This window comes from Mustela putorius, unplaced genomic scaffold (genome assembly GCF_011764305.1).
Source record: "Mustela putorius furo isolate JIRA1106 unplaced genomic scaffold, ASM1176430v1.1 tig00003869_pilon_pilon_pilon, whole genome shotgun sequence".
In the NCBI taxonomy this organism is placed as follows: domain Eukaryota; kingdom Metazoa; phylum Chordata; class Mammalia; order Carnivora; family Mustelidae; genus Mustela; species Mustela putorius.
Genome location: NW_025422021.1, coordinates 21,712,721 through 21,731,507, shown reverse-complemented (window position 1 = coordinate 21,731,507; position 18,787 = coordinate 21,712,721). Strand labels below are relative to the sequence as shown.

Here is an 18,787-nt window from a genome sequence, read left to right as displayed (position 1 = left end):
CAAATAAATCACACACACAGATGCCTATCTATGTATATGTGCATATATACAGATATACATGTATGTATGTATGTATATGTACATATATCCAGGATAATACATGTATGTCATCTTGTTTTCAATCTATATGTATACCATTGAGATGAATAAAAATGCATCCGCATAAAAGAGATACTAAAAATTCATAGTAGCTCCTTGGATTTATATATTTTTCTCAGTCAAAAGATACTAAAAGTACAATTACAATACATGTTCATAACTTTATGGTTAAAGGAGTGTTCATGAACAACATTCTATTCCTTTGTCATCAAATAGGTGTAGTATCAGAATTTCCTATCAACCACTAGAGGGCAGTATACACCAGCAAAAAGCCCAGCCATCCAGCCCTCGGAGGCCTGGTCCTGAGACCAACTAAGCCATTAAGCCATGGTAAACAGCCACTTTTTCAGAATGGCCACTTGGGCAAAACCATGCAGGTCCCATTTTTCTCTAAGTCAGAATGAAAATACCTTTACTAACTCTCATGAGGAATATGTACATTTTAACTGGTTCGACAACATTGGACATGTAGTGTTCGTAATCTAGGGTCAGAATGACTGGGTTGACATCTCGCCTCCATCCTTAATAGCAGTGTGACCTTGGGAAAGTTTTCCTACCTGTTTCCTTATCTGTAAAATGATAGTAATAACAGTAGACACATGCTCCGTAAGTGCGAGCTCTTATTAAAGCTTCAGGCACTGAGGCTCTGCAGTTACCCTGCCTAGCTTCAAATACTGGTTCTACTAAGCTAAATAAATAGCTTAGTACTATGGACATAATTTTCTTAGCCTTATTATTCTCATCTGTAAAATGTGGCTAACAATGCCAACCCGATTATGACTGCTTAAAGATTAAATGTACGTCAGCGGGGTGCCTGGGTGTCTCAGTCAGTTAAGTGGCTGCTTTCTGCTCAGGTCATGATCCAAGGGTCCTAGAATCGAGCAGAGGCCTGCGTTGGGCTCCCTTCTCAGCGAGGAGTCTGCTTCTCCCTCTGCCTGCCGCTCCCCCTGCTTGTGCTTGCTCTCTCTCTCTCTCTCTCTGTGTCAAATAAATAAATACATAAACAAATAAATGTACATCAGCACATAACAGTGCCTTGCATATAGTAAAATGTAATATATGCTTACTGTTAGCATTACTTTTATTTATTTTTTTTTAAAGATTTTATTTATTTATTTAACAGACAGAGATCACAAGTAGTCAGAGAGGGAGGCAGGCAGGCAGAGAGAGAGGAGAAAGCAGGCTCCCCGGTGAGCAGAGAGCCCGATGTGGGGCTCGATCCCAAGACCCCGGGATCATGACCTGAGCCGAAGGCAGAGGCTTTAACCCACTGAGCCACCCAGGCGCCACCTAGCATTACTTTTAATACTCTTTTTATAAATACTAATGACAGTATCATTAGACTTGGAATTAAATACTTGTCACAGGCATTTGTGCCATTTATTGTTTACCTTAAGGCACATTTGAGAAGTAGCCACACAAAGTACATTTTCTGATTCTTCCCAAAGCTACACAGTACCCTGTCCACAGACTGCTCCCCACTATTGCAAAGCTTGCTTTCTACTGGAAAACCAAACTGGAAAGTCATGCAATTAAGTGGAGAATTTTATTTTTGTCCACAGATAATGTGTGGAATTTGTGCCCTTTTAAAGCTTGCTTTCTTTTTGGAAGGAGATCTTTTATTTGGATCACTCAAAAACTTCTGAGTTTCTGCTGTGAGACTGTGCACTAGGTGTCCTCCCTTGTTTCTTTCTCGATAGACCTTGACAGATCCCGGTGAGTGTCTGCTTTCTCAGCTGGTGTCAGCCCAGGCTTCCTCGTCACTGAGCAAGGATGGCGGCTTTTTGCAGCCCAGCTTACATCCTCCTATCTCCATGGAGAAGCTTGCTTTAAAAAAAATAAATAAAAATCAGACTTCAAAATGATATAAAAACATCATCCGTCATTTTGAGTGTTTTATTATATCTGCCAGAAGATATAATAATTTGATGGTGTTGGACTGTTGCTTAGCATTGTAGTCTCTTTCAGTAATTAAAAAATTATTTTTAATGTTGGCAACAAAAATGAAGTGATTTTTTTGACCTGACCGATAGTATTGGGGGATTTAGCATTTGCCAAAATGAACCAAGAAGGCCAGATTGCATATAAACCCCACAGTTGCCAGCCAGTCTGCTCAACGCCTGGCAACGGACTGACTTCCCCATCAGCTTTGCTCAGTCTCACCTCTGAACTTCCTGTTCCACTGGACACCACTGTTGCTTAAATCAACCCCATTACAGCCAGGGCTCCAGTGGCCTTATCATGGAAAGATGGAGAAAACGGCTGGGTGGGACCACCACAAGCCCTGGATCATTTCCAGAAGACGGCTTCCCCACGGGAGCCAATGAATCTGATTTTTACCAAGAGTTCAAAAGTCTTATCCAAAAAGTCCAGAGCTTCTATAGCTGGACAACTGGTGTTCCAGTGTGATCATGTCTGCCCTTTCAATGTAAGAACTGAAGCACTTTGTAAAACCTGAAAACAGTTTAAGACATTAAAAAGACACACCCCCTTCCAAAAAAAAAAAAAAAAGAATTTTCATGTACTGTAGAAACCATTCAGAGGCAAAACATCACATCCTCGTGAATATAATGGGGTCTTGCTTCCCCCTCTTATTTGAACACAACTCTCATTGACTTAAAAGTGACATTTCCAAACTGGCTGCAAGAATGATTTGTCCTCTAAACAAAGCAGGCTGCATTTGTTCTGGTAGAATGGCTTCTCTTCTTTGTCTCCGGATAATTTGATACAGCATTCATTCATTCAAGTGTGACTCTTATTTGAAAAATTTCTCAATGAGACCATTTAAAAAATATTTTTTAATCTGGAGCTTTCATGACTTCTCTAAGGCTTCTTTCAGCCTTGTCCTTGTCAGCTTAATAGAAATGGCAAAAATTGATTTTTTGAAATAAAATTGTTCCCAGTAAATTTCAACCTAAAATCAATCATGTGTCCCTAAAACTTTGTTTGTACTGTGCATGGGCAATTTGTGTCTACAATTTTAAGACAAGGGATTTTCTAATGGCTTCAAGGAATTTTTTTTTCCCCTCCAGATAAAATGACAAGCTTCCAGCCTTCGGACTTGGAAAGGAAGGGAAGTTACTTAAATCTAGTATCTTCCATATGCCTGGGGCTATTTCAAGAACAACAAATCTCTGCATGTTTAAAAACAGTGCTGTGGAAATTAGAGCTACAGGTAATATTATTTTCTCTTCTGGGAATGCACCCCATCAAGGGTCAGACTCCACGCTTCCCACCTTCTCCAGTCTCAGGCACTTCCTGGCCTCTGAGGTCAGAATTCCCATAAATTTCAGGACCTGACATTTTCTCAGGGCAGAGGTGAGACCCAGGAAGAAGAGACCCCACAATCACATCTTCATAAACTCAAACAAAGCAGACTTGCAGGGTTTACATTTTAAGCCTATGAATCTTCTTCGTGATAGTTCTCATGTCTCTTGAAATAAACAATGTGGGAAGAAAAATATTATGGTCTCTATTTGCAGCATTTTGTTCTGAAAATAACTTGGACAGGAGAGGTGAACCAGTGGTACATGTGCGGGCAAAGCTCTCTGACTTCACTGCACAATCGTCTCTTCCTCTTAAACAACCAGCTCCCAGTTACCACAATACCCCTGTGTACAGAGGAAAGCCAAAATTAAAAGGTCTCTTTAATACTCCAGGTAAGATTCCAGTTAAATTCAGGGCTAAAGAGAAGGCATTCTGGTTGGTGATTGTGTTTTGCCTTCAGCTTCTGCTTTTAGCATGTGAATAAGGTTTAAAGGAATAATGGGCATTTAAAGTCGGTGTGGCCCTTTAAGACATAAGTAACAGAGATCATCAATGAGATTGTCAAGTATCAAAGAGGTTACTACTACAACTTAAATTTCCCCTTGAGTGAGAAGGGAATGATCAAATTCAGAAACACTTCATTTGATAAAGCTAAATGCTCTTCTTCTTGCTAATCTCCTCCCGAGATTTCGCTCTTCACTTGAGCAAATTAACTGAGGGTGAACGATGATCAAAAGAAAAACTTATGAAGAGCAAACGCCATAAATCGCTAGTGAGTCTGAAATACACATCAGAAAAAAATTTTTCTTTAGTCAGATAGAGATCAGAAGCAAAAGACACAGATAGAAGCATGAGATATCTGCTGTAAAATAAACAGAACACAGACACAGTCAGGTTTGGGACAGGGTTAAGAATGTCACTATATCACAGAGGAACTTTGTGGGCCGGGACACTTCCTCTTCCTACACCTTTCTTAGCAAGTAGAGTCTGAGTTATGAGGAGCCCCCAATCTATGACCTCCCTATTCCCACCCATTCCCCCACACACACCAGTTTTCTTTTTTATAAATAGGGATCACACAAAGCCCTTCAGCTGAGTTGAAATTAACAGAGGAAACTTACGTAGACGTTAAGATAGTCATGCTTGAAGAAATAGTAATCTGAAAATTACTTTTGGAATATAACCTACAGATAAAACTGCCTACATTACCAAAGAACCTCTGTAGAAGGTTATTCATTGTATGTAGTGTTATTTGTAAAGAAGTAATTGGAGGGGCGCCTGGGTGGCTCAGTGGGTTAAGCCGCTGCTTTCAGCTCAGGTCATGATCTCAGGGTCCTGGGATTGAGTCCCGCATCGGGCTCTCTGCTCAGCAGGGAGCCTGCTTCCTCCTCTCTCTCTCTCTGCCTGCCTCTCTGCCTACTTGTGATCTCTCTCTGTCAAATAAATAAATAAATAAATCTTTAAAAAAAAAAAAAAGAAGAAGTAATTGGAAACAAACATCCATCAGTTGGGGACCTGCTAAATATGCCTTATCCCCACAGTAGAATCACACGCAGTGGTAAAAACACACTGTATGAGGACGCGTTCCAGGAAATACTGATGCTGAATGGTCTACATAGTATGTTATATCTGTAAGAATGGAGAGGAGATAGGAATATATATTTGTATTTACCTAAAGAAACTCTGGAAGGAAACACAAGTTAATGAGAATGTTTTCTAAAGCGGCACAGTCAGAGGTTTAGAGGGCACATGAATGACTTTTTTGAACATTTCTGGTTTTTTTGACTATGTGAGTGTATTATCTATTCAGGATTTTTAAGTTTAAAATAATAACAATACAACTCAGTAACAAAACAATTTTCTTTTTTTGGTAAGTGGCGAATTTGGACACTTCACCAAAGAAAAGAGATGGGTAGCAACGAAGCACATGAAAAGATGCTCGACAACGTTAATCATTAAGGAAATGCAGGTTAAAACCAGAATGGCTCCAGTGAACAAACCTGACATTACCAAGTGCTGAGGAGGATGGGGAGCCCCGGGAATTCATACCGTGCTGGTGGGAATGCAAAATGGTATGGCCACTTTGGAAAGCAGAGTGTGTTTCTTGTAACATGTAACATGCATTTACTATATACTGCCCAGAAATCCCACTCCTATGTATTTTACCAAGAGAAATGGATACATTAAGTCTCTCCATCCAAAAAATCCAACAAACCAGAACATAAATGTTTATTGTGGCTTTTATTGTAGTCACCCAAACCTGGCAACAACTCAAATGTCTACCAATGGATGATGGATAACGAGTTATAATTGCTGGAATACCAGTTAGCAATAAAGAGGAAAGACCTGACACATGCGGCTAATGAATGAATTTCAGATGCTTTCTGCTAAGTGAAAGAAACCAGACTCAAAAGTGTGATTGCACTTCTGTAACATTGTGGAAAAGGTACTGCTCTAAAGACAGAAAACAGATCAGTGGCCAGGGGCTGTGGGTTGAGAAAGGTTTCAAGGGAACTTTGGGGGACAAAGGAATTTCTCTATATTGTGGATGTGGTGTACATTTGTTAAACTTCAAGGAACTGTATCGCTTAAAGGGGTGAATTTTACTGTTATGTAAATTATACCTCAACAAACCTGACGTTAAACATTTTTAATAGCAAAATACGAGGGAGACATTGTCAAACTTGTGCTTTAGAAGGGTCACTCTGGTTGCTATGTGGTAAACACACCAGAGTAAGCAAAAATAAAATTGCAGCTGTTACAGCAGTTCTCTGGGACACCTCCCCTGAGAGCCAGGACCAAAACGGTGGTGAAACTGGACAGAGGCAGGCCCGTTAGAAACAGATTTTGGAGTGTCAGATGGGAAGACTTGCTAATGGACTGGCTATGGGTCAGGAGAGACTGAGAGTTGTCAAAGGGGACTCCAAAGATTCTTTTATCTCCCGTGCGTCTTCGTCCATCTGGGCTGCTATAACAAAAATACCAACGACCTGATGGTTGAAGGAACAAATATTTATTTCTCACCTTTCTGAAAGCGCTGGAAGAATTTGATCTCTGGAGAGGACAGAGATGGCCATCTCCTCACTGTGTCTTACCTGGCAGAAGGGAGCTCCCTGGGGTCTCTCTTATAAGGGCACTAGTCCTCTTTGTGAAGACTCCACTCTCATGACCCACTCTCCCAAAGGCCCCACTTCCAAATACCACCACACTGGGGGTAAGGTTTCAACATAGGAATTAGAGGACATGCACATACACGTATGAGGCAGGTGCAGAGCAGAGATTATCAAACAGTTCTAGTCCCAATGCCACCATGAATTATCTGTAGAACTCTATTAGGGTCTCTTAAGTGTGTGCCAAGGACTGGAATAATAATGTGAAAACTGCGAACATGAGACCAAGAATCCTTTAGTGGTTTGTCCTAGAAATTAGAGGGAACAAAAAAACCAAGTCTGGGTCTTCTCAGCTAAGAAGGGCTACTATGGGGGTGTCTGGTTGGTCCAAGAAGAACTTGGACTTGCGATCTCAGGGTCATGGGTTCGGGCCCTTACTGGATATGGAGATTACTTAAAAAATAAATAAGCTTTATAAAAAAGAAAGGAAGAAAAAGATTCTTCCTCTCCAGGAGGGCAAAACCAAAAAGATGAAACTCTGCTACTTCTATATGCTGGTCAACATAAAATGGCCTAACAAGAGAAGAAGAGGAAAAAAATTAGCTGAAATATATTTTGCTTATTAATTAATAATAATTCATGTGTTGGTTTGTTTTTTAATTGTGTAAAGTTCATTTCCATGTTTGCACATGTAGTTGCTGTGGCTGATTGTGGACTGATGAGTGATTGCCCATTAGCCTAGCGTGGACGTTCCTCACCACACCGTTAACATGCTGACCCCAGCCTGGGTCTAACAGTCTCAAGCAGGGCAGCTGCCTTTGGTCCCCTCGGTTCAGAGTCATTTGGTCAGAATAGCTAAATCATATCTTAGAATGCCATGTGAAGTTCAACAGGAAATCCTTGCAGGTTTATACTCATGAAACCCTTTTGTGATCAAGGTGAAGACCGGAAAGAAGAGCAGTAATAGAGCCCAAACCTACTATGTGCAACCTCTCGTTCTATATACACACACACACATGCTTATACAGAGATATATTCTGATTATAAAAATAACAGATAGCAAACATTTTAGAAAACCCTCCCCAATGTCACTTACCAGATGCTGTAGGCTTTTTGTTATACATTCCTCCAGATTGTTTTCTGCACAACTACATTTATTTGAAGAGTATTACTTACACAAAGATAATTTAAAGAAATTTCAGCCAAGGTTTTGACACTGGATATTAATATTTCTACAGAGATTAGAGGAAGGAAATCAAATGAGAGAGGATATATCTAAATATCTCCAAAGGATATGTCTAAATAATTCATTAACTTTTAAAGTATTAATCTAGGGTTGTTTCCTTTGATGGATATTAAGAAACATGGTAGAAAATTCATGTAAAAGAGTGAACTAAAATGACAGAATTATCTGATTCTATATAAAGATTCTTAGCAACAATATTTCAAAGAGTTAATACATTTAATTCATGATGGTGACAGGGTTGAGAACACACTACTCCCAAATATGGCACCTTGGCATATGGAATGTTTTAAGCTCAAGGAATTTGGGAAATGGTAGGTGCAAGGAAAGACTCAATGATCTTCCCTTCTGCCCTGAATTAGATCATAAAACCCTCAAATGAGGGGCACCTGGGTGGGTCAATCCAGTTAAGCGTCTGCCTTCAGCTCAGGTCATGATCCCGGGGTCCAGGGATCCAGGCCCACCTTGGGCTCCCTGCTCAGTGGGGAGTCTCTGTCTCCCTCCCCCCTCCCCCCTGCTTGTGTTCCCGTACTCCTGCTCTCTCTCAAACAAACAAATAAATAAACTTTAAAAACAACAACAAAACCCCCTCATATGAGAAGCCCTATACCCATAGAAAAGAAGCATCCTGTCCTTTCTTTCAAAGACAGAGGAAGAGGCCCCTGGGTGGTGGCTCAGTCAGTTAAGTGTCTGACTCTTAATTTCAGCTCAGGTCATGATCTCAGGGCTGGGAGATTGAGGCCTTCATTAGGCTCTGTGCTGGGCGTGGGGCCTGCTGAGGAGTCTCTCTCTCTCTGCGCTCCTCCTGCCCCATCCCTGTCGTTAAAAAAAAAAAAAAAAAAAAAGACAAAGGAACTCTGAGAGGGATCCAAAGAAATACTGCTAAGTTTCCCCCAGTGTAGCACTCTCAATTTGTACATTTTCACCCTCCCGTATTTTCCCACTACTTTCCATTCTTCTTCAAACTGAGAATAAAACCACTCAGGTTTAGCCATTTCTTGGGATCTTCATTTCTTTTTTTTTCTTTTTTAGATTTTATTTATTTACTTGACAGACAGAGATCACAAGCAGGCAGAGAGGCAGGCAGGGGGCGGGGGAGCAAGCTCCCCGCTGAGCAGAGATTCCCAATGCGGGACTCTATCCCAGGACCCTGGGATCATGACCTGAGCCGAAGGAAGCGGCTTAACCCACTGAGTCACCCGGGCGCCCCGGGATCTTCATTTCTTTATGAAGGCTTTTGCATTACATAAAATTAAGATTAAATAAATTTGGTGATTTTCTCTTACTAATCTTTCTTTTAGGGCTGAAGAAAAGGATTTTTTTTCCTAATAGAAAATTTTTACTTGGATAGAAATGTTTTCTAAATAATACAATAAAATATATGTCCTAATGTATTTAGTCACTTGAATTAGGAAAATAGTGATTAATAACTAGTAGGTAATTAATATCAACATATCTTGTTTATCTGGGCTCAACCTATTCCAGAAAGCTTAAGGAAACCTTTAACATAAATATCTTTTGTATCACCTTATACACAATTTCTTTGGGTTATAAAAATATTTTGGGCAACAAAAAATACTCAGATGTGTTTTGGAAGATCAACTAATACCACCAAATTTATGATAACAATCAACAACAACAAAAAAACAGTAGTTGGCCCTAGAATTAGATTCCCCAAAGGCAGAGGCAATTTTTAATTCAATACCTGTTTCTCCTCTTATATTTTACTCCTTAGTTTTAGTATGCAGCTACTGATTAAACAATTTTAGACGTTATGTACTGACTTCCCATTATGGAAGGACTTAATATTCTTTTACCGCTCCTATACACAGACACACACACGTTCTTCTCCCCCAACCCTGTGTATTTTAATCACAATTTCGTATTAAATGAATATTGTTTTTATAATATAATTACACAAATATTGCTTGCAAGTAAACAATGCATTGTATATATTTCTTTTTTGTACTTCTATCTTTCCAGGAGCTAAATATTGCTTATTTATTTGTTTTGCTTTGTTTTAGTATGTGTGAATGGAAGTTGTATGTGCATAAGTATAATTTTTCTTATACTTCTCCAATTCTCTTCCCAGCAACATTGTCAAGCACCTCAAGTTCTCTTGTGATTTTTGTTTTTGTTTTTGCTCTTAATGGAGACATCTCTCTCAGACCCTTCCATCTTGCTATTTCTATCAAGACTGGTTGATCTCTAGAATGGCTAAATTTTGTCAGCCTCATATTTTCTTTCTCATGACTCTAGAAATTCAATTTGCCTTTTTCCTTTGTTGGAATTCTTGTTTCCTTCCTCATGTCTTCCACTTTCTTTGTTTATTCTCTTCCTTTGGTAGCATACATGTTCCGGAAATTCCTGGTGGGCAAAAAAGATGTAAAGCAGAGTTTTTGGAGATTTACCTGTTTGAAAACATCTGTGCCTGGTTGCAAGTATCTTTCTATCTTCATATTTGATTGTTAAGCTGTGCAGAAAATTGGGTTGGCAAGATATTCCCTCAGAATTCTGAAGGCATTGCTTCATTAGCTTTCAACCCTTGGTCTTGAGAGTTCAACGCTACTCTTTTTCCTCATGACCTTTCTTTTTCTTTCTGGAAGCTTTAATTTTATTTTATCATTTTTTTTTAATCCCTACTGGGGCTTTTACCATGTTGTGCCTTGGTATGGGTAATTTTCATTTCTCTCTCTCTTTTTTTTTTTTAAGATTTTATTTATTTATTTGACAGAGAGAAATCACAAGTAGATGGAGAGTCAGGCAGAGCGAGAGAGGGAAGCAGGCTCCCTGCTGAGCAGAGAGCCCGATGCGGGACTCGATCCCAGGACCCTGAGATCATGACCTGAGCCGAAGGCAGTGGCTTAACCCACTGAGCCACCCAGGCACCCCTCATTTCTCTATCTTAATGGGACCCTTCCTATCCTTTATTCTGGGCTGTGCTCCATATCTGTCTATGATGGTTCCTTCTATGTGTCAGCTTGGCTGGGCCGCAGGTGCCCAGATTCGTGGTCAGACGTTATTCTGGGTGTGTCTGTGAGCGTTTCAGGATGAGATTACTTTTGAATTGTTAGGGACTGGATTCTGGCAGAAGAACCAAGCCATACTCGGAGACCTTGGAGGATCTGAGGTTTACTTCACACTGGCAGGCCCAGAAAAGAGTAATCTCTCAAGGTCTGAGCCCCAAGCACAAAGTGGGTATCTTACACACTTATCTCATATACTTGTACTTCCGTATCTGTGCCACTCTTACAGCTGGGACCCGTGGGGCCAGGAGAAAGCCTGCAATGGCCCTGAGGCCGGGACTGGGATTCCACTGCTGGATTGTCAGCCACTCAGAACACAGACTTTCCTTATCAGAATCAGTAGACTGAATGCAGCCGAGTGCCCTCAGCAGTGTGGGTAGGCCTCACTCGATTCACTGAAACTCCAGGGACAGAAGCAAATGTTGTTTTAAAGAGAATTCACTTTCTCTTCCTGACTGCCTACTACCTGGGCTGTTGGCGCTCTCCTGCCTTTGGACTCCGACAAGAACTGGAGCTCTCCCTTCGGCTCTCCTGGGTTTCTAGCATGCTGACTGTAGATCCGGGACTAATTGGTCTCCATGTTCAAGTAAGCTGATTCTTTATAATGAATATATTACATTCCTATGTTATCATGCTTTGGTTCTGTTCTTCTGGAGGGGCTCTAGTTATAGGGCAGAGTGAGGGAGTATGGGGGCTGCATGGAAATTCCCTCACCTTTTTTTGGTCATCTTAGAACTGTGCCTGGTTGCAAGTAGCCGACTGGTCCGTTAGGGTCACTCAGTCCCGCTCTCTTCTGTCCCATGCCTCATGACCACCTTTAACTGTGCCTGGAATCATCCCTGAGTCCACAGTCTCTTGGGCATGATCTCTCCATCACCAAACCTCCTATTTCCTTCTTGGGTTGGAGATGGAATCATTGGACTTCAGGGGTGGGGAGAAGTTCAAGGCATCTAACTGCTCCTTATGCAAACTCTCAACTAATTATCCTATGTTTATCTCACATCTTGCCCCTCCTTTGAAGGTGTCCAGCTTCTGAGTCTTTCAGGTGTTCTGGGCCATGAATCAGTTTGCTTCTCTCTTGCAAGCCCCTGTGCAGAGACGTAAGCTTCAAATCTTACTGCTGTAATACTTCAGGTACTACCTAGCCACCACTTTAACCTTCCAGAATGCTGTTGTCTCTAATCCTCAATCGCGGTCTCTGTTCTACTCGCCCTGTATTGTCTCTTTATGTCTTCACTGTCATTTTGGTGAGGTTTTAGGAGAAATCATAAATGAACACAAAACACACATTCTAAAAGATACATTATCTTTTAAGAGGGGCGCCTGGGTGGCTCAGTCGTGAAGCGACTGCCTTCAGCTCAGGTCATGATCCAGGGTCCTGGGGTTGAGCCACACGCTGTGCTCCCTGCTCAGTGGGGAGCCTGGTTCTCCCTCTGCCGCTCCCCCTCCTTGTGTTCTCTCTCTCGCTGTGTTTCTGTTAAATAAATAAATAAAATATTTTAAAAAATAAATAAATGAATAAAAGATACTCAACAGTCCTCTGCCACATGTAAGCGAAGAGAGCAAAGCACTGTTCTCTGTTGAGCCAAGGCACTGGCTGTGGGCTGGCAGGCTCAGCCTCCCCATCTCCTCTTCACGGTCACACATACACACAGGATTTGGTTCTGTATTTTTCGGTCAGATCTTGGTTTTGTTACTTAACAAAATGTCTTAGAGCTATTTCCATATTAGTACTTAAAGGCCTATTTCATTCTATTTAGTGACTACATAGTATTCAACAGTATGAATTTATCATGATTTATTTAATCATTTTCCCACTCTTTTAACCTTTTATGCAGGCACACAGATACACATCTATACATGCACACATTTACATTATCTTAGAAAGTAAGTAAATTAAGTGAATAAATTGCATAAATATCCATCATATTTATGATGGAAGGGATCAAAAGAATATCAAATATCATACACATAGACATCTTCACTATTGACTTACTTCTAATAGTGAATGACTAGAGCCATCTCCAACACCTCCAAAAACAGAGATATTAGGATTCCCCTTCAGTTGAAGATACATCATAAATTAAGCTACAGCACCCTTGAAACTCTGGAAGCCCACAAACATAGATTTATGTAAATGGAAAACTAGGATTCAATTTACAATTTATATTTCTACAGAACAGGTCATGTGTTCTCTGCTAATCAGATTTTATGTCAGTCAGAGTCCTGACGGAAAACAGATGGCATTTTCCAATGGGGGACTGAACAGAATTTAAGGGAGGGACCATTTTCAGTAGTATGTCAGGGTTCAAGGAAACCAGAATGGGATGATGAAGCACTTTGGGGCTAGAATAGAGAGCGCCTTTGCCTTTCCCGCGCCCGAGGGTCAAGAGACAAGAGAGTTCCTGGGAGTGGAGAATAAATCTATCTGTAAGATGGGCCACCTGCAGGGGCTGCGGCTTTGTGGAGGATACCCAAATGACCTTCAGGAGCCAGAGGAGGAGGAGTTGGGGGGAAACATCCCACCTCGCTCTTCATCCTGTAGTTTTGCTAAATCTGGCAACCCTAGGTGGGGAAGAGTAGAGCATCAATCTGGAGGGACAAATGGAGAATTCTCCTCCTACCCGAAGGAGCAATGTTGTACTGTGCTCATTTGTAGCCGTGTCTCTGGACCTTGGGGCAAAGCCAATCACAAAGAACCACAGACAATGTATTTACCCAATCATGAAAATGAGTTCATTAAGTCAGCTCTGAAAGTTGCCCACATCTTGGCTCATAATTCCAGTTATATGGAAAAGAGACTCCATATTAAAAAAGTCAATAAAAACAGAAAAGCAGGGCGCTTGGGTGGCTCAGTGGTTTAAGCCGCTGCCTTCGACTCAGGTCATGATCTCAGGGTCCTGGGATCAGGTCCCGCATCGGGCTCTCTGCTCGGCAGAGAGCCTGCTTCCCTCTCTCTCTCTCTGCCTGTCTCTCCATCTACTTGTGATTTCTCTCTGTCAAATAAATAAATAAAATCTTAAAAAAAAAAAAAAGAGAAAAGCAAACTTTTCATTGAGTCAATAAAAATGAAAAAGTAAAAACTTCTCTTGTTGTCCCCTCTCATTAGTATTTGATTTCTTTATTATTCCAGCCCACGGGTCTGCAAAAAGATACGCCATCAGTAGCTGAATGGAATGTCTCTGTCCAGGTGTTCGGAGAAAAACTCCATCACAAACAGAAGCTAAACAGATCGGATAACAAGAGGGATAACTTGAGCAAAAGGTAGGAACCAAACTTACATTTAAAATAAATATTAATTCATGACAGAAACAACATGAAAGAAGAAATGAATGGGGCCAATAAGAAAGGAGTGTCCCTCACAAATCAATATGATCGGATAGTAGTCTGGTAATTCCTAAGCAGCAATCTTCTTTACGAATAAAATTGATTTTAATTTATAAGCAAATAGAAAAAAATTAGAGATGAAGTGTGTAAATAAGTAATATTGGATATGTTACCTTAAAATAATAAATCTGAGGGGTACCTGGGTGGCACAGTCGCCTGGGTGTTTGACTCTTGGTTTCAGCTCAGGTCATGATCTCATGGTTGTGGATCGAGCCCCTCTTTGGATACCTCGCTCAGCGCAGAGTCTGCGTGGGACGCTCATTCTCTCTCTACCCCTCCCCACAGTATGCTCACGCTCTCTCTCTCTCTAAAGGCAAATATGTAAATCTTTAAAAAATAATAATAATAATCTGATTAGATGGGGAGGAGAAAAAGAGACTCAAGGAAACACTAAGTTTTTATAGGGTTGGAAACTATTTTTCCCCTTAAAAAGTCTTTTTAAACTTAAAGACAGATTCTATTTATTCCATTTCCATAGTTCATCTATTTACTGCCAAAGTATGACATTTTTATAAGTTTAACATGTTATACTTTTTATTATAAAATTTGTTTTTCAAGAAAATACTGAGGAAGAAAAATTATTTTAAGGTTCTGCCATTTGGCTCAACAGCTGTAAGAGAGTTTGAACTCATTTTTAGCGATGGGCTACTGCATACTCGATGCCTGGGGAAGTCCAAGATTCTGGTTTCCAAATAATGACCCACATAGCAAAGTGATCTACCTGGGATAGATCACTTTTTAACACACCCTCTCTATGTGATAAAAAAAAAAAAATGTTTTTTAACGGTTTTATTTATTTATTTGAGAGACACTGAGAGAGAGAGAGAGAGACACGCACAAACCATGGGGGAGGGGCAGAGGGAGAGGAAGAAGGAGATTCCCTGTTGGTGGGGCTTGATCCCAGGACCCCAGGATCATGACCTGACCCAAAGGCAGTTGCCTAATTGACAGAGTCACCCAGGCCGTCCTCATATTATTTATTTCTAAAAATAATCATGTCAGTAAAAAACAAAATATAATATAACTTACAGAACCCCCGCAAAAAGAATTGGATTAATTCTGTTAAATTACCTTATGGTAGGTCTTTTTTAAAAGGAGGGGAACATATAAGGAAAGGCTTCCAAAAATTGTGACTGAAAGGGGGTAACACAAGGGTCTTTGCAGCTATGGAACAATTCTCTGTCTTGATTGTGGTGGTGGTTATACAAACCCCCACGTGATAAAATTGTACAGAACCGTGTACACACCCACAAATGCGTGCACGCAAAACTGATGAACATGGAATGAGGGCTGTGGATTGCACCAAGGTCAATGTCCTGGTTTTGATATTGCACTGTAGCAAGGTTAAGATTCCAGCATTGGGATAATTGGGTGAAGAGTAACAGGATCTCTGTGCGTTAATTTTTACAATGCCCTGTGAACCTATAATTATTTCAAAATTAAAAAAAAAATTTTAAAGGTTACATACTGTACGATTCCTTTTTTTTTTTTTTTTTTTACATCCTCAGAAAGACAAAAGTATGGCAACAGAGAACAGGCAGTGGTTGCCAAGAGTAAGGAAAGGATAGGACTACAAATGAATAGCACTAGGAGATTTGGGGGGTGATGGAACAGTCCTGTATTGTGGTTGTGGTTACATGAATCTATAATTACATGTTTATAAAAATTTAGTCAACATCTTATTATATCTTCATAAAAATTTAGTCAACATCTTAAATATTTTTTGAAAGCTTCTGAATCAGTTGCTTTCACTTCAGTATTGGAATATTGAGCTCACTTACATGGGCAATCTAGAAAACAAAACAAAACAGACTCAGAGTAGATTTGGGAAGCAATCTGTTGGTTACCAGAAGGGGAGGGGTTGGGGTAAAGGGGATTAAGAGGTACAAACTTCCAGTTATAAAATAAGTAAGTCACCAGGATATAATGTACAGCATAGGAAATATAGTCAATAATAGTGTAGTACCTGTATGGTGACAGATGGTATCATGGGGATCATTTCATAACACATGAAAATATCTAATCACTATGATGTACTCCTGAAACTAATAGGATACGTCAATTATAGTTCAACTATGTCAATTATACTTCAATAAATAAATAAGTAAATGTCAGGACATTGGGCACATTATTCTCAGTTATCTGTAAAATGGTACTATTAATGTCCATCTAATAATAATGTATGTAAAGACCTTAGCATATTGCCTAGGACTTGGAAAGCACCGATTGACTAGCATTACTTATTTTTATTTACTTTTTATTTTGGGAATTCATTCTGTAAGGAAATTTATTTGTTTGTTTATTTTTAAAGATTTATTTATTTATTTATTTGACAGAGAGAGATCACAAGTAGGCAGAGAGGCAGGCAGAGAGGCAGGCAGAGATCGCGGGGAAGCAGGCTCCCTGCTGAGCAGACAGCCCGACTAGACTCAGGGCTCAATCCCATGACCCTGAGATCATGATTTGGGCAGAAGGCAGAGGCTTAACCCACTGAGCCACCCAGGCGCTCCTCTGTAAGGAAATTTAGAATAAACAGAGGAGATTACTGGATGTTTCTCATGAAAAATTACATTTCTTTGAACACACCCTTTCCTTTATCTTCTATTCATGCTTTTCACTGAGCTATTTTATAATTCAATTTGTAGATATGTGATAGCATTGAGAAATAATTATCTAGTATCATGGGAATAAATTCTATGGTGAAACTGTGGTGTGGTGATTCAAATGGACTTCCCCCACACCCCTGAAGCCCCACCCAAGTGAAAAATGCCAGTATTGTGTCCCTACATGAATTCATTTCAACATTTCTTTACACCATATAAAATGGTGTTCTTTTGATTTTTCCTTTGAACCAGATACACTGTATTTCCTGTTTCTTCACTGAATAATGAATTAAGTAAAATCTTTAACAGGAGTTCATTTCATATCTGCTTGAGAGTCATGATTTTACCATTTTTAGAAATCTATCCTTTAAAAATTGTATAGCTGGAAAATGTTTAAAGACAACGGGAACATTGGGGAGGGTATGTGCTTTGGTGAGTGCTGTGAAGTGTGTAAACTTGGTGATTCACAGACCTGTACCCCTGGGGATAAAAATATATGTTTGTAAAAAATAAAAAATTAAAAAAAAAAGACAACGGGAAATTGCACAGCATCTTATGTACTAAGTCATTTTGGCTATTCTTAATTATCTGGCATTTCAGTGTCTTGTAAATAAACTGTCCTGATAACCAAATAAAGTTTTTTGTTACCCTTATTAATAAGGCTTTGAACAGAGGAGGTCCTTTGATAAATATTTGCTAAGCGAATCAAGAGAATTGGCTTTTCATCTGAGATCCCTCCATCAGGTGGCAAGACAGCCCTTGTCTTTTGTATTCATGGTCTGAGGCAGAGATCCACAATGCTCGTGATTCTTCATTGTGGTTATTCTGAACTTCTTCTGAAATACTGTGAATCTAAACTGTGGAGGGAGTGCCTGGGTGGCTCAGTGGGTTAAGCCTCTGCCTTCAGCTCAAGTCATGATCTCAGAGTCCTGGGCTGGGGTCCCATATTGGGATCTCTGCTCAGCAGGGAGCCTGCTTCCCCCCCACCCCGCCTGCCTGCTTGTGATCTCTCTCTCTCTGTGAAATAAATAAATAAAATACTTAAAAAAATAAACTGTGGAGATATTAGAAATTGACTGTATACCTTTGTCCCTCACAAATCCTTTCTCCTACTACTATGCCATAGGAAGTCATTCCTTGCGTTGTTTTCTTCTCAGAATTTACAGAAAAAAACAAAGAAGACGTGTATTTTTATAGCCACCGTGGAAACCACTGAAGTCCCTGGTAAAGGTGAGGAGAATCTGTAGGCACTCACCAAAAAGTTGGCATAATCTGGATGTTTAAAGGGAAACTGAATGCTTAGAAAGAATCAAAATTTCAAACAGGGGGGAAATAAAAGGAGGAATGAAAAAAATAGTTCTAATTGGATAAACGTTAGAGATTTTTCAAAAAGCAGCTGGGCGGGTCTAAGGATCTACTTACCTGACAATCCACCACGGGAGTGACTACAGAGCCCTAGTTGATTTTTGTGTCCTCCTTGGTGAAGACAGGATGATTATGCCTTGGCACCGTTTTAAAACAGGAAGAATGAAGGTTTTAAATCACTGTTTTATTGAAGGAAAAAAACGGAGTCTGCACCAGAGGATTCAAAAAACCCAGGAAGTGAAGGGTAGCCAACTGCTGCCTGGGGTCTTGGGAGGGGGGGCAGGTCTGTACCTGGATCCAGACCAAGTCTGTTTCAAGTTTATTTGGTTGAGAATTTCACTTTGAAAAGAGTACTTCACGGGACCTTTGGGAGCTGTCAAATGCTGCCCCCGGGCAGAAGATTAACGGCTCTGTGGACCAGCAGGGAGAAGCCTAGTAAATCAGAGGCCCCTTGTTTGTGGGTCTGTGGGCTTACAGGTGGCAATGTAATGGGCTGTGCCTCTCTGCAGGCGCCTGCGGGACTTAGAGTTTATGAGTCAGAACTAACCGCGTGCATGGAAAGGAGCATTTGAATCCATTTTCCAAACTGCTGATTGAAAAATGGGCTTGAATGAGCCTTCAAGAGAAAAGTTTCCTTGCATTATCTGTCTTCTGGAAGGATCCCCAGGAAGCTGGTGGCAGTGGTGG

The 18,787-nt window shown here is 40.3% G+C and overlaps 1 long non-coding RNA gene across 2 annotated transcripts; it reads left to right on the top strand.

The window, feature by feature from the left end:
• Positions 1-3,089: 3,089 nt before the first annotated feature.
• On the top strand, positions 3,090-7,078 carry LOC106004956. 2 transcript variants are annotated; one of them, XR_001178055.2, is made up of 4 exons: positions 3,091-3,274; positions 3,582-3,758; positions 5,242-5,438; positions 5,617-7,078. It is a non-coding gene; the product is annotated as an uncharacterized LOC106004956 (long non-coding RNA). The 2 variants fall into 2 exon arrangements; XR_001178054.2 differs by having other exon boundaries at positions 3,090-3,274; positions 5,242-7,078.
• Positions 7,079-18,787: the final 11,709 nt, after the last annotated feature.